This window comes from Lissotriton helveticus, chromosome 11, assembly GCF_964261635.1.
Source record: "Lissotriton helveticus chromosome 11, aLisHel1.1, whole genome shotgun sequence".
NCBI classification, from domain to species: Eukaryota; Metazoa; Chordata; class Amphibia; order Caudata; family Salamandridae; genus Lissotriton; species Lissotriton helveticus.
Window position 1 is genome coordinate 1147261984 of NC_136072.1, and position 17570 is coordinate 1147279553.

General features: G+C 43.3%; 1 protein-coding gene across 1 annotated transcript in view; it reads right to left on the reverse strand.

Annotated features, from left to right (window-relative positions):
* TANGO2 (transport and golgi organization 2 homolog) overlaps positions 1-17226 on the reverse strand; it is a 538903-nt gene extending 521677 nt beyond the window's left edge. Inside the window, exon 1 of the mRNA XM_078667926.1 lies at positions 17096-17226. The gene's annotated coding sequence lies outside the window, so the exon portion shown is untranslated. The remainder of the gene's footprint in view (positions 1-17095) is intronic.
* Between the last annotated feature and the right edge of the window lie 344 nt (positions 17227-17570).

Genomic DNA, 17570 nt, shown 5'->3' on the forward strand with positions numbered 1-17570 from the left:
AGATGTTGCATGATACACACAATGCCACGAATACTACCAATTGTTGGGTGTGTGGGATGATACCTGCACACCAAAAGAAAGGAGGAACACCTTTTATTCCTCTACCGTTTTACCACAATGGTTCATGTCAAGCTTGGTATGCCCTTTTGTTTGCTTTCGGAAGACCCTCAGTAGGTGGAATCATCTTTCGGTTGAATAAAGTATGCTACCAAGATGAAGATGGTTATCCTCAAGCTAAAGGGACTAAATGGGACAATAATTTGACACCATATGTCTTCACAAATATGAGAACAATCAAAAACACTGGATCTTTTGTTATTTCGGAGACCAGAGCTAAAGCAGATATATGTATTGGCAGTGCTGGGAGAATTCCCGTAGGACGGAGTGAATGTATTTTGACATTGATTATTGAAGGAGCTAATAATAGTAGTTTTACATCATCACACAATACATACTTCGTATGTGGTAATAAAGGATACGATCAATTGCCTGTTGGGTGGTCCGGAGTATGTTACATATCATTTTTGTTACCCCCTGTGTTTTTAGCACCTGCGTCATATCACCTCGACCTAAAGTTGTATAATGATATTTCCAAGAACAGATACAAACGAACAATAAGTACAGATGAGGTTGACCAGACAGATACCACTTTGCAACAATATGTCGATTTCAATTTGGGTTTGTTCTTCTTTGTGGGTGCCACATTGAATAGCAGAAAGATAAGGCGATTAACTCGTGTTGTGGAAGCTGTCACCAATCGAACAGCTATGGCACTTGGGAACATTACAGAGGAAATACAAATTGCGAGGATTGTAGCACTCCAAAATAGGATGGTGCTAGACGTGTTTTGGCTGATCGAGGTGGTGCATGTCGCATCATCGGTAGCAGTTGTTGTGTATTTATACCGGATCACTCACCTTCAGTATATGATGCAATCTCAAAACTGCATAAGATTGCTGCAGAAATTCACACAGAGACTGGTACATGGACATTTTCAAACTGGATATGGACACTCTTTGCTACTTGGGGCTGGAAGCTACTGACTATTCTATGTATACTACTGGTGATACTATTTACATGCTGTACTTGTATACAGTTTGGTCCTATGCTTTGCTCCATGCGCATCACTAATTGTACACCTGCCAAAGGAAATACTGCAAACATAAAAGCACAACAAATGTTAAATAATGAAATTACTGAGATGATGAACATCAATGTACAGGATGCATATCTAGATTACCGCAGTTAAACGAATGTCTTCAGCTAATTCTGAAAGGGTCGTCTGTAGTAATTTAGCAGCGATTAGGTTAAGCATTAGCAGAAAACATCTTGTATTTAGAGACTATCTTGTCCGTTGTATGGAATCCATTTTGTATTTCTGGCAGCCATTTTGTTTGCCATGTGCTCGACATGTGTTCTGTCCTACCTTCCTGTCAACTGCTCTTGAAATCCGCTAGAGACAAGATATATTTAGCCTCTTCTGCTTCGCACATGCTCAGTTGAGCTTACAGCTGTCCCCAACTTGTAACGGTCAGGATGTGTCCACCAGAATTAGCTAACTGTCAGCCCCTCCCACTTGTTGCCAGCACACTCTCTGTATGACCTTATATGTATTTAAAACCAGCCTTCTGTACTTGTACCGCCTTCATTTGAGCCCCTGTGTGGGTATAAAAGGACCAAGCTCCTTCCATTCAGTGTGCTACTTCATACATTGCCGAAGGGTGTTGTGTGAATGTAGTTCCACCTCATGAGGTTTAATAAACTCTGTCTTTTCTATTCCAGCTTCTGTGCCAATTTCTTTCTATTGGTCTGAGGACTCTGTGCAGAGAAGGGAGAACCCCTAGCACTGGTAGGCCTTGCTGAGGCTCACCACCACAGTGACACTGAAATCAAGCTACCCTGGCTGATGAGGGGTGAAACCCCGAAACCGGTCCTAGGATGCTAGTTTCTGCTCCAGGGAGGACCTGGCTTGGCAGTTCAGGCTGGCCTGTTCCCATGAGGCACAGGGTCAAGACTGATTTGCATATGGCCGGGTCTAAACTGGGGTGGCATGGTGAGAAAAAGAATGATGAATTTAACCCAGATCTTTTGACTGAGGATGAAGGTTTTGATTTGTTCTGCATTCCGTTCATGAATTGTGTGTCTTTAGCGATCAAAGACCAGCGGCATTGAATAGTTTCTACGACTCTAGAGCTGCTAAGCACACATTTGTCACCAGCCCTGGCTGGAGTTTGGAAACTGGTGGGAGGAGACTTCAACAGTCAATTTGAACCCCTAGAGGGTAACTTAGGATCAATGGCACAGGAGGAAGACAATGTTGGTCAATTCCTAGGCTATCAATTCCACGATTCAGAAAATGGTCACCTCTAACCCCACAAATCCTTGCAATGACATTAAATCAGGGCCTTCGAGCAAGTAATTGTAGAACTGCATCCGACAAACGGTAAACATACCTTCAATCACCCTTTTAGCACTAGTCATGTTGATTACATTTAAGCGGATGTGAGGGTCTGGCCTTACTTAAAGGATATAGAGATTTGTCAGAGACAAGATTGTAATCATAATGCACTCTCCAGTGTTATTGCTCTTCCACTTTGTGGCATGACAGCCAACCCAGTTGATCCTTTTGATAATAGATTGAAGCCAACCAATAACATGCACATAGTGAAATGAAGCCAAATGGCCCTGTCTTATGAACGACTAGATGTAGTCTACAGGGGAGTAGCAAAATATTTAAATGGTCTCTTATCTCAGTCTGGATGGGCAGACACTACTGATAAACTTAAGAAAATTTGTGTAGGTCATTTTCAAATGTGTGGAGAGCTATAAAGTATTTTTCTAGTGGAAGCCAAAAAATCTATAGGGAAGTATTGTTCCCCATTATGGTATAACTCTTCCTGTAGGCGGGCTATGGCTGCCATGACACAAGCTAACAAGCAACAAGACAGACTGAAGATCCAAATTAAAAGGGCCGCTTATAAAAAGATTTTATGCCAAGCCAAAAGGGAGTGGGAATCAGTGAAGGGGGCAGGGCTTTTAGAAGCGGTACGAAAGGGGGGGGGAGACCATCGGTCTATTTGGAACACAGGGCCATATGTAGGTAATCTACATTTACCGATTCTAAAATACCGATTTTTACCGATTCGGTATTTAAGAATCGGTAAATGGTATGTAGGAAACAATTTGGTAAATATTACCGAATCGGTCCGATTCGGTATTTAAGAATCAGTATTTACTGATTCGGTAATTCCCATTCAATCCTAAGGGCCTCCAGGCACATAGGAATGAATGGGAAGCCATTCACTATTACCGATTCGGTCAATACCGAATCGGTAATAGGGGGTACATATTCAAGGGTGGCAGGGTGTCATATTGACACCCTGTTGCACCCCTGAATCGTGCATGTGTGCACAAGTGGCACACATACATATGTATGTCTGCCACATGGCACTTTTAAAAAAGCACAAATTTGCTTTTTTAAAAGGTTTTCGATATTTACCACCAACTTGTAGTTAGTGGTAAATAACGAATCCTGAATGCAAGAAGGAACTCACTTGAGTGCCTCCTACATAGCTTTTTGGATTCGGTAATTACAGATTCCTTAAAATAAGGAATCGGTATTTTACAGATTTCTTAAGGAATCAGTAATTACCGAATCCTTAAACCTGCCTCCTACATCTCAAACCCTAAATACCGGTCGGATTTCGGCCGTTACCGACCGGTATTGGGCTACCTACATATGGCCCTTAGTCTCTTCTGGTTCAGCTGATGGTTACCGCATTGTGCGGTCTAATGTACCGGCGGCTGATTGGGTTACTCATTTTTCCAGCTTATATTCTGAAACTAAAGATGCCAGTTTCACTGTGGCAGCTTTTAGTTGTGATATACTAGTGGGCATGAGATACATGCATGAAGGAGAAGAGGTACCCATTATCACGCTGCAAGAAGTTAGACCTGCTGTCTTTAAGATTGTTCCCAATTAGGTACCAGGCCCTGCCAAAATCCGGGAGATCCTTATCGCAGTGAGATCGACGTTTGGGGTCAATACCTCACAGTTGTTTTTAATGGCATATTGAATGGTGCACCCATCCTACCCATATGGTTAGGAGCAGAAACCATTCCCCTGCATAAAAAAGGCTGCCCATTGCTCCGGTCTAATTATAGGCCTAGAAGTCTTATTGAATACTCACAGAAGTAATTCAGCAGAATTTTGATGGGAAGGCTTCAAGAATGGTTAGCCATTGGCGAAGTGCTTACTCCCCTACGGGCTGGGTTATGGGACAGCACAAGTACACTGCACCACGTCTTCCGCCTCCAAATGCTTTTTTGGAAGACGGTGGTTCTGGGAGGAGGCAGGTTGTACATAGTATTAGTAGACCTCCAGTCAGCCTTCGACCTGGTCCAGAGGTCTAAGCTTTGGCAGGTAATGTCAGATATGGGTGTCACAAAATACTTATTAGCCAATATTGTAGGACTCCATGAGTACAACTATGCCCAGGTAAGGTGTGGCCACCCAGGTGAGCTGACCGATTGCTTCCCTGTCACAAGAGGGTAAGACAGGGCTGTGTTCTAGCCTCTACCCTTTTTACAATATATATTAATGATTTGATTGATCATCTGAATGGGTGTGAGGGGGACTTTTCAAAACTTGCAGGATATAGGGTCCAGACAACACTTTACTAATAAACAAATCGCCCATGGGGCTACAGAGGATTGTAGATAGTTTTTATATTTTTTGTTCCAAAAGCGTTTTGGAAATTAACGTCTCAAAGATAAAATATATGGTCCTTAATCCCTGCTTCACAACCAGACCCAGTCCCAAGCTCAAAGGCTCCATATTGGAGAGTGTGCACACCTTTGAGTATTTAGAATTAATTCTTATTGAGCCATTGGACTGGCGACACCATATCGATAGGTGCAGACTAAAACTTGAACAGCATTCTGGAGAGCTGATAAAAGTGCAGAGCAGTTCAAAATTTTGCCCAATATCACTAGCACTGCAAATTTACTAACAGGCCGTAATAGCTACCCTCTATGGGGTGGAGCTCTGGGGTTACAAGGATACAATGGCCCTCACTTTAGTTGAAAATAGATTATTGAACCAGTTGAGAGGCATTCCTGCCAGTTCCCTTTTACTTCCTCTTAGATTAGATATGGACATCAGGCCAATATCATCTTTCAAGGAATAAGGTCAAACCTTAACCTGAGACTCTTTATTTTTTAAGACCGGCTTAAGAAATAAGGATTTGTGCCAAGTCAGTCAGATACTGGATAATTAGTATATATTTTGAGTAATTGCATAAATGACAGGTTAATTAACACATTTGTAGGCAAACAACGTCACAAGGAGTATTGATGTTACAGAGCACAATCTCCACTACATTTTATTTCAGCCTCTACTCCAAGAAGAATGAATTATCAGGCAAAAATATATCCCACAAAGACAAAAGCAGCACTTGCAACGACATAGACACAGAAGTCCAAGAAATGACAAACTTCCTTCCATACAATACAAATCGGCAGTTGCATTCTTTGTTCAGGTCTCGCATAGGCAGCGCACGTGCTTTCTTTCGAGACATGCCGTATCTAGAATATGGGCTTCAAGATCCGCCCATCTATTTCATTGGTTCCTTTTGCTGTCTTTTGTAAAAAGCAGGCTTTTGACTAGTGAATACTCTTAGCAGTCCCCACTTTTGAAGTTGTGTATCCTCCGACGAGGACTGCCTCTGTTACATGTGCATTTATGCTTTCCTTTTATTTACCATACCTTGTGGGGACTCTTTTCTTGGTTGACTTTTCACCTTTTGAGCTAAAACACACATAATTTGCTTTCCTATGTTTCCTGCTCTTCAGACGTGGTCCAAGGGTGACTGTTTCTTTGCAACTCCCTCTTGTTTTCTTTTGCTCCCGCAACGTTTGTTCTCCAATACTGTAACTGTACATGTTCAACCATTGTTTAATTATATTTGTAATGCTTTTACATGTAATTATTACCATCTGCATGTTTTTTGTAGAGCTGACGCCGAGGCTCCAGACCCCAAGTCGGCAGCTCCGTTTGTTACCCCACATCCCTAACTTGTGTTTTTTAGGCTCCAGTGTCTACTAGGTGCCTGACGGTGCCTCCAGTGCAGCCATTTTATACAGGTATACTTGCAGCCAATCAGAAGCTGTCCTGCAAGCTTGAACCTGCTGCAGCTATAGACAATCTGTAGACTGAACAAGTCCTAGGCACATCAATCCGCTGCTGTGCATCCCGTAAGTGATGTCATGTAAGTGATGTCATGTAAGTGGTGAAACGCTGACCATCCAATTGCATTGGTTGGTGTTTTAGGGATCCATGCCTTCGACCACTCTACTGAGCAGCTTCTGTGGCATGCCACTCGCACTGTTATATGGTCATGAGCTTATCTCCTGCAACCACCCACTCCTTCCCACCGCTCCTGTGCGCCTCTGCTCCATGCCCGCCCAAGGCCCCACACTTGGTGCTACCGAAATATGCCCCTTTCGTACGGTGTGTTTAAAGTGACTTCCATGGCTCCAGCCGCCAACGGCCTCTCTGCTCCAGCTACAACCCCGCCATCTCCACCTCTGTCGCTGCTCGTTGTGCGGTGATTGCTGCTCGCTTCTCTCTTCTGCTTAAAAAGGATGTGCCTTGGTGTGCATGGGTGGGGCCGAGCTCCTCCTGAGGTCTGCACCGCAACCACCCTTGTGTAGTTGTGGGGCTGGACCATATCCAGTTTTCTGCCTGAGGGGGGCCGACTATTGTTCTGTGAGGCTTCATCTGGTTGCTTCTCATGCTAAACAAACTCCCCTCTGAGGGGACGATGTCACCTTTTTGCATATGACTTGCCTGTCTGGGCTTTGAGTTCCTTTCTGCCACAGCTGAGCCTTGAGGATGTGTTGTTAATGATTAAAGTCTGCGTAGTTGTAACCTAACATTAACCTAGAATCAGGGCCACTGACATTATGTGGAAGGGGAAGACCGATTTATGTAGCAATAAAAAGCAAATTATGCGATTTTTTTGCACATTAACTCTCTGGTCTAAAGTGCTACATCATTAGCGTTAATTTAACCTCTTGATTCATAACAGCATAGCCAATGGTATTACAACAGCGGTAACGTGAAAACGAACGAAGTGTTGATGCATTATAATATAAGTTCAGATTTAGCTGTAAAAATCCGATGTTACTTATACAAAGTTCTATTTTCACATTTGTCATTTTATATCATTACGCATATTTATTTGCTAATAATTTTAGTATGCAGTTTTTATGCATCCATTTTTACATGGAATTATATTTTGATGAATGCAGGAGGATTCAACAGACAAAACAGGAGGAACGGGACAGGATTTCACAGTGTTTAAAAGTTTATTACGGTTGTCTTTTTAGCCTATGGCCCCATGGTGAAAGTTGACCATTCGCCACATGATGATATTTTAAACCCAGACACTGTTGTGCAATCTGCAGCTGGCAATCTTGGGAGTGATAGTGGCCCAGCCATCTCGCCCCTGGGAAAAAAAGCAGCTGTAGCCCTTAGAGTCAAGCTACCAGCTCTCATCTGTTTAAGCGTTTCTAACTATCACTATCTCTCGTTCTTACCTATTTATGGCCCTCCTACTTTCTCCGTCTCTGTCATCAGCCGATCTCCCTTCCACCTGTCGGTCTCTTTCGCTCTCCCTATTATCCCAGTCTCTTTCTCTCTCTCTTCCTGAGTCTCCCTTATTTCTATGTCCATCTTTCCCATGATATATATATATACACACATATATACACACATATATATATATATATATATATACACACACATATATATATATATATATATACACACATATATATATATATATATATATATATATATATATATATATATATATATATATCCCCTCCCCTCTGCTCCCCTCTCTTTGACTGTTTTCTACTGCTCGCTCTTACTCCCATTTCGATTTGTCCTTCTTCTAGGCTCTAAATGACTCCCTCCTCTCCTCTCTCTTCCTCTCCGGTACTTCGCCCTCCCTCTTCAGCTATTTCGTTTATCTATCTCCATTGTTTTATCAGGCCTAAACGGACAGCTCGATGCACGGACTGATGCCAAAAGAGATTGCATGGAGCACAGACAGGTGCTGCTGATTGTGGTGTTGGCGTTCTACCCAGCTTGTGCCTGAATATTAGGGTCCTTGGATGCTGCGAGTGACAGCACCAGCATCAGTCACTTGGACTTGTAGCTTGGAGGCCATGCTGGCTGTAATAAGGGTCTCAAGCTTCCCACAGCTTAACCTAGTTGCTTTCAGCTTCAAGCTGCATCTCCCTCATCCACCATCGCTGGGCTGCTTCCTGCCCATAACAAAAAAAGCAGAGCCGCCAAGGCACTGACAAGCCTTCAAATGATCTGGTTACACCTGAGGTGACAAGCTTAATAATCTCAAGTAGTTGCAATCACAGCCAGTGTCATGGTCACTTCAGTCACCAGCACTTTCCACTGGTTGTAGGGTCTGTAAGAGACACGAGGGCACAGGCAAGATGTGATGGACACGAGGAGCACCTACGGATGACCCAGGCTGGAGCTCTCCAGCTGCATGGTGCACCAAAGCCTTACTCTGATTGGCTGTTGTGACCATTGGATCCCTCAATCGCTATCACTGGAGTGTGTGGCTTTTCGGCAAAGGGAAAATAGCAGCTCTGAACTAACATACATAATGTGGTTTAATTTAAAGAAGAGTTATCAATTCATGCCCTTGCAGTAAATTACCTTGAAACGTGTGATGCTTGGCAGGCAGCTGCATGCAGAATTGCACTCCATAACACACAATCTCACTCCACATAATCCCAGTACACTCAATGCCACATATTTACTATCCACATAATTCCACAGCTCACCATGCCACATAATTCCACTACACAAATCCACTCTACGCCACACAATCCCACAGAGAACTAAACCAATTCAACCCACATAATTCCACTACACACCTCACACCTCCATAACAATTGGGTAAAAGACATTGTCTTTTAAAATGTCAAAAATTCTAACTCAAACAAAAGCGAGACCAATTGCATTACCAATGCTTATTTAGATATCACATTACTCTTGTGCAAACTGTTGCATCCAAGTAGCAATGGAAGAAGAAAGACCGTACGTCATTCTGCCAGCTGTGCTCTGAAAATCTAAACCCAATGCTTGCACAACAATTTTGCTCAAGAACAGTAGTCCTTTCACAGTTTCCTTGGACCTTTAGCTGATACTCCATTAAAGCGGTATGGGCAAAGAAACAAAACCATTGCAACAGAGCTATGTGTCAATGTATAATAGTAGCAGAGAATGGGGGCACCTCAGGCAACATGTGCATACCCCCACCGCACAAAGCATCACGTGCATGCTGCTGGAAACAAACTGATGAGGCAGCTGACATAGAGAATGTTCCAGTGTACACAGAGGTGGCACGTCAACCACAGTACACAATGAAATCCTCTCTTACGCGAAGTGAGCAATGCACGAGCACCACTATAGCACAGAACTATATTCTTCACATTGCTAATGTTATGGAAGAGAACAACGTTTGGGATTTCTCCTGAACTGGTTCCCAGATTGCTAGACTTCGCCATACAATAAAAGTAATCAGTGGTTCCCACATCTCCAGCCTTATTAAATAGTTGAATTGCAACTTCTCATAAAACTAAAATCTTCCATCTCTATGCAACGTCAGTACAGTCCTTTAAACTCTGGTTCTCTTTGTAGGTTTGTATGCACATGGCATTGTTGTAGCACAAACCTATAAGCAAAGGCAGCAGAGCTTCTCTTTCACTTATACGGTTTCCCGAAACCTTCCAAGGTGCCCCTGAAAGCCAGCCTTTATGATGCAGAACATCTAGGAAAAGACGCAATGAAATATGATCATACTAATCCCAGGAATCTCCACCTCTTAATGAAACCAGAAACGACTTCAACCAGACAAGTATCACACACACAAAGCCCTTGAGCTTGGCCTTCCAATATACCTAAAACACAAATTAAGCATCATAGGAGGTTTAAGAGACATTACATACTATTCCCAGTTACTCCGTTAAATAGCCAAAGTGGGTCACATACTCAAATTGGTCTTTTCACACAGACTGATCACCCAAAAACCTGTTATGCTAACTTCCTAGTCACAAAATTACTTGGTTACCTTTAGGGTAGAAATAGTTGGTCTTGAGGCACTGAAGAAGCCCCCCCACCACATCCAACAACCTCTGTGAAGACCGGCTGACCTTCTTTGAAAAAGAAACTTTCAAAGATTTGAGTAAATAGCCAGGAGAATGAGGAACTCCTCTCTGAACAAACTCCTAGAATTCACTGAAACTTCCAAACTTTCTCAACCATGAGCTTCGACCAAGTAAAAAAAACAAAGCTACAAAATAAGGTCTTAAACCTCGCCGCAGACCATCAAAGAAACCTTGATCATACTTGGCCCCCACATCAGGCAAATGATAAATGCTTCATTCAAACAAGAAAGTGCAATCTAAACGGAAGCAATCCATATATCCCCATAATGAAGAAACAATAAGTAGACCCATCAAAGCTAACAAACTCCAGATCCACCTCAAATGTCCCTTTCATCTGCAATATCTTGGAAAGCGAAGACTTCATTGAAACAAGCAACCGGTTACAAGACAGACAATTTGGAATCAGACCCAGGGGATAAGAGGGCGCAGAATCCGTAATCGCAGACATTAGCTACGATCTCTTGTTCTCAATGCAAAACATTCTGACATTCTAATCCTATTCCTACATTATAGGCTAGAAAATAGGGCAGGGATAAATGGGAAAGCACTTCAGTGGTGCAACTCGTTTCTTTTAAACCAATGCCAACAAAACAAAATGGATGTATTCTTCTCATCTTTGAAACTTAACATGCGGGGGTTCCCCATACTCTTCCTGTCCTGTCCCTGCTACTGTTTAACATCTACATGAGACCCTTGGTGCAAATCATACAAATCTACCAACTCCAATTCCAGATGTACGTATACATGAAAATCCATCTCAAACTAGACAACCTCGAATAACAAAAAACCATGTCAAAAAGTATAACACATATCTACCACTGGATGAAGGACAATTACCTCCAGCTCTAGCTTTAAAACTGAACTCCTGATAACCAACAAGAACTTAACAAGCTGCTTCCTCTACAAATGGCCAAGGAAATTAGGTGACGCACCTTACCCAGATCCAACCAGTGAGATGCTTTGTGATCAAGTTTGACAAAGATCTCTCCTTTAAATACCAATCTCAAACTATTGTCAAAAGCACTGAAACACACCTCATGATAATCAGGACAGCCCCTTCACCAATGAAAAACCACTCGCTTTAGCTAACCAGGGCGCTGGTCCTATCTCATCTAAACTACTACAATAGAGTCTCAACAGGACCACATAAGGACCTTCAGAAACTTCACAACAAACAAAATTAAGCATACAGAATCTGTGTCCATTCAAACAAATCTGACTACATCACATGAGCTCTGAAAAGTCCCCACTGGTGTCACAGAGTATCAAATACAAACTCCTATGCACATCTTCGCATCACAGGAGGGAACAAGTCCAAAATGCTTATAAACCTTACTTTGACGTATTTACCTAGTTGGGTATTTACATCAAGCACAGCTAACTTGTGTCCAAAATAGATTCCCCCAGGTAAGCCAATTGAGGATACAAAGATCTAAAATCTGAGAGGGTCCATGTGAAGCTCTATATGTCCAAACCTCAGACTCGAGCTTTTAGGAGATTTTACAATATACCACCATGCCCCTTCTTTTGCTGGAAGAGGATCCACCCTATCCCATCACATGTTGTATAGACGCATCTGCTATTACAATATGCTTTCAGAGGATACACAGATATTCTTTTGCTCCTTTTCTATTAATAAAATGCAGATAAGCAGGGTATTCTATGCTGCTGTAGGGAGCCTCGCACTAACCGCAAGCCGCCCGAACGTTGAGAGCCCTCATCGCCCCTGGCCGCCTTGCTTCACTCAGGCGCTGCCCGGTCGGACCTATCCTCGGCTGCGCATCTTCAATTTTTAGACGCCGCATCTGCCGCCATTGCCAGGGCGTCCAGTCAATCACGCGATTACTATTACGTGAAAAACACTGCCTGATTTCAACAACCCTGTCCTGATGACGATCCCGACTCACGGGGATCGAAAAGCCGTCGACATCACAGCGCAATTCTATGGCGCATTTTACGTTTTGTGCTCCTGTTAAACGGTTTGATCCATGATTTAAGTGATTTCAACTTAATCCTGCGGAGCCATCACTGTATTATTTCTTTGTCACTTTGCGCCGTTCACGCTGTTCACGTTCAGCACTTGCATCTTCACCTTTCACTAATTGTAAATTTCTCCACTCATCAAGTGCCCTCGGGTTGTCACATGATTCTCTCTGTACAGTGGTGCTTAACTGTATTTCCATGTGAAACACCCTCCTCTGATTTGGTGAATAACAAGCTTTTAAACCATACGAGCCTCCTTGTTTCTTGTTCATGTAATGCTGACTGCATACATTACTTAACTGTCTCAAATTGATACCTGTTTGGAATTGTTGTTATTTATACTCCACACCCATCCCGACGTGGTCTATGGGTTTACTCCTGTTGTTCTTACACGTAGGGAGCCAAAGGCACACAATGACGAACGGAATGCAGAACAAATCAAAACATTCACCCCCAGTCAAGAGATCTGGGTTAAATCCATCATTCTTTTGCTCCCTATGCCACCCCAGTTTAGACCCAGCCATATGCAAATCAGTCTTGATACTGTTCCTCATGGGAACAGTCCAGCCCGAAATGCCAAGCCAGGTCCTCCCTGGACCGGAAACAAGCATCCTAAGACCGGTTTCGGGGTTTCACCTCTCATCAGCCAGGCTAGCTTGAATCTAGTGGCACAGTGAGCCCAGGACCCACGTCTGGGCATACCCGGTGCATTTAGGGCGAGAAAGCAAAAGACACACAATGATGGACGGAATGCAGAACAAATAAAAACATTCACCCCAGTCAAGAGATCTGGGTTAAATCCATTGTTCCTTTGCTCACCATGTCACCCAAGTTTAGACTCAGCCATATGCAAATCAGTCTTCACCCTGTTCCTCATGGGAACAGTCCAACCCGAACTGCCAAGTCAGGTCCTCCCTGGACTGGAAACAAGTATCCTTGGACCCTGCTGTAGGGTGCATCAGTGCTTAATTTATAAAATAAAGAGCGCCTGTCCCTGAAGCTCTGCTCAGCCCTCAGCTACTGCAATTAAATGCTGGTGTGCGAATACCAAGAGGGCCAGTCTTAAATTCACCTCATACTTCTTTAATACACTAACAGACACTCCTTACTCATGTTATTGCACTCTTGCAGGTTCCTTCTTTCTCCCTTTGTGACAATTTGTCAGTCTTTCTCTTCCTCGGTCTTTTCCCTCTCTTTCACTTGGTAAATATCTGATGCAGAAAAAAAGTGCTGGTCCCCAAAATAAGTACTGGTGTGCCATCACCAACCACTGGCTCAAATTAAGCTCTGGAGTGTACCTTTAGTAGATACATATCTCTTCTCTGCTTTCAGAGCGTACCAATTAGGTAGCATGCATCAGCGCAGGTGCTCCCCATCCATTAACCAGATATACAAGGTACAGGAGATGTGTGGCATTCACTTTCCTGTCACAAGGTGACAAACATGACACGTTTCTACTGCAAAGGACAGCTCCATAAGTAAGAGGAAGAAACCTATGCCCTGCTGCCCTAGGGAGCACCTTATGCTATAAAGGGGTATACAGCCCTGCTCTTCTGCTTTACACGCTCCTTAAACTGTAACAGGATATATAGCCAGGTGCCTCCTCTGCTGTTAAAGGGAGCTCCTTGGCAGGATGTACAGATGTGCCCCTGCGGTCTTACAAGCACTGTGTCCTGTAATGGGATGTAAGGAAGGTCCCTGCATCTCTACCAACGTGTGCTGCGGAAAGATGTACAGATGTGCGCCTTCTATGCAGCCTTAGACACACTTTATTCTTTAACAGGGTTGTAAAGCATATCCCTGCTCTGCCAACAAAGTGAGGTAATTGGAAGAATGTACAGATGTGCTCCTGCTCTGCTGCCTTAGACACAATAAATGTCAAGGCAGGCCCATATTCTCATAACAAGCTGCTCGAGGGATGTACAGCCATGCCCCTGCTCTGCCACCTTATACACACCATATCTTGTAACAGGATGTAAAGCAGGTACCTGCTCTATTGTCAAAGAGTGCTCTTTAGCAGGATGTGCTGATGCATAGGCATAGAACCCATGGGGGCATGAGGGATGTATCCACTCCGGATCTGGGAGCGGAGGGGACACACTGGCATGTAAACTGATGAATAAACATTGGCAGACAGAGCATGTCTCTCTGAAGTCACACTGCACTTCGTTTAAGTCTCCATGAAGCACTGTAATCTCAGGAGCAAACTCTGAGGGGGCTTCGAGACTTCTCTATTTTTTTAAATAATTTAATTGTGGTTCTTGAGGTGTTGAGCCTGTTCTAAAAATGTTCCATTTGTAAAGCCAGGCGAGCTGGTAGCATAAGGGAAGGCACGAGATGCAATTGTATGTTAATGTTGTTGCTCCCTCCGCTGACATGAGAAAAAGAACGATTTTTAGGAGAGGCTCAAGTTCAACATCGCTATGACCAGAATTACATAGTTAGCCAAAACAAGAAGAGGTTCTGAGCACCCACAGAGGTAGTTGCTTTCCTTACAGTTCTTTTAGGAAATGATTGGGAAGTGGTGCATAGCTTCAGACAGACACGTTCTGTCACTGTGCTTGATCTTCAGTGTTTGTGAAAATATTCCAAATAAAAAGCATACCTTTGAAACTACTCATGAGTGTACACACATCCTCTGTAGTGATATTTTATTTTTGTTAGTTTTTCAATTAATGTTAATATATGGTGTTCTTTAGAATCACTCATCATGCCTTAAATCAAACTGATGCTATATATTTATTTAGTATCAGTTAATTGTAAGATGTGGTAAGTGAGTTTAAAGAATACCATACACAACACAGTCCTGAACACAAATCACAGCATTCCAATTTTTCAAAACGGTCTGATCCACGTTATTTCACTTTACTTCACTATGTATCATTTTCCTTAACGATTCAGTTTGAGAGCACATTAAAGTGATGTAATATGGGATCCGTACTTTACTATAACATCATGTACATGGTTAATATAAAATAATCTTACTTCACATTTAATAATGTAGGTCTATATATAGAGAGAGTGCTTTAAATAAGGTGAAAAACCTGGTGCGGATCTCTCAACAGGGTGTGGCTGATGTAATTATGGGTGTGGCTTAAAAACACGCAAGCTAAAAACCTGTGCTTAGCATAGTGTGTCACCCGACTGGTATTTTGGTGCTTCTGTCATTGTGTCCAGATATATAATACAAGTAACATTACACCTACAAGAAGTCTGGACGGTTGGCTTTGTCAAAGGTTGTTAGTTGCATAAGTTAAATAGGAAACAACTACAACTTTGTTGTATGCAATCAGGGCCACTGGAATTATGCGATTGTGCGGATGTGGTCATTTTCGCATTATAATGGGTTTGCCGCATTTGCCAAATAATCCATCATCTGCTGTATAATCTGCAGATTTTAACAAAAAAAAAATAGTTTCTTGCTCAAACGGTTCAAAAGTTACTAAAAGCGCAGTGACGTGTTACTGCACAGCCAAAGGCCCATTGCAAAGCTGGTCTGGTTAATTTTCTTTTGCTTATTGCTTTATTTGAATATTAAATCAATACTAATGAGGTGCAACCAATGCCCAGACAGTAATTAACAAGTGTAAAAATAACAAAATACTATTACAAAATATGCTGCACTACGCCACATAATTTGATTGTTCTTGGCACATAATTTTCTCAACCCTGTCGCATAACTTGCCCTCCCCTCCCGCATAAGTCCAGTGGCTCTGTATATAATATTGAAAATGCTTCTGTTCTGACATGATGAAGCTGTGAAAGATCTATAATGAGTCTCTTTGAAGTTACATTAAAGGCAGTGAAGAATGGTACTGCTGCAGAGTTGAGATTTTTTTTTTCACCCAGAGGGTGAGGGTAAAAATGGAGAGCCTGATAGAGACACGTCTCAGTACAGGACCCGGCTCACTTAAAGCCCTTTATACAGAGAACATGATTCCACCATTTTGGTAACTCATAACTAGGGTGACCAGAATTGTAAAGCCAAAAACCGGGACATTTAACAAAAATAGAAGAAGGACTTCAATTGTACTTCAAGCTATGAGAGCACTTTGCAGCAGAGAATTACAGAACAGGTAGTGAGAACATACATGAAATGCAATTTTTAAACCCAGAAGCTTGCCTGTTAATTAAATTGCTTTCTTGACACAACTGCTAACTATCCCTGCTTTGTAAAACATAAAAAAACACATCCCACCGTTTTCAGTCGACCCTCTTTAAAAACCGGGACATGAGCTACATTTCTTGAAATTTGCTGGGACAGCTGGTTAAAAACTGGAACCGTCCTGGCAAAACAGAGACGCCTGGTCACCCTACTCATAACATAACAAAAGTATTTGTAAAGAGCACGATTATCGACCTCAAATGGATGAAAGGCTGAGCGGACCCGCCGGGATTTGAACCGGTTACCATGAGGTCGAACACAGGCCCCTGCAGTGGCTGCTTTAGACCACTGAGCCACCAGACACGGCAACACCTACAGGGTTTGAGGCTATTCTTCAATGATTCATGTTGAAAAATACACATTTCTTCCAATAAACGCCACTGAAATCAGGGATGTAATCGGATGCACTTAATTGAAATAGAAATAGTTATTTTTTTGCGTTTTGTTTGTTGGCCAATTTACATCTTTAGATGGCTCGGCTCGTGCTTTGGCTCTTAGAGCCGAGCCGAGCCAAGCCAGGTGTGCTCAGGCTCTGCTGCCTTTGACGCGCCTCCTCCATCAGCTGCATGCATGACAGGTCCCTGCTCTGAAAGGAGATCCTTGAGGCTTTACTGCCACGCTCTCTCCAGCTACCTTTCATGCCCTGGACCCTGCTACACCCGCCACCCATCCGCTACTCACCCGGGCCGCCTGTCAGCTCATCCTCACGTCCATCCTCCGTTGATGCACTTTTAACTGGCGTCCGCACTCCGTATGCCTAACACTTCCGGGTCGCAAAAGAACCAATCCCGCGCCTGGACATTCCATGTGCGTCATCTGAGAGTGGGCGGTACTGCTAAGGTGTAAGATGTCATAGAATTGGAGCACGGGGGACACCCAGCCAATCCTAGTGCGCTACACAGAATTCCGAAGTGCTGATTGGCTGGAGAGTCCGCACGTGCCTTCGTCTGATCCGTCCCCTTATAGTCGGCGGGTGCCGCCCATCTTGTGGCGCGTGGGTTGTAGAGGAGGTTGCTGTTGTGTAACGGTGCGGGCGGTGACAGGCTGTGGAGAGGCGGGTGTCCCAGGCTAGGCTGCCGCTGGGATCGAATAGAAGGAGGGGACGAGTGTGGCGGGACTAAGGCGTTAAGTAGGGCCCCAAGTGAAGAGATGGAGT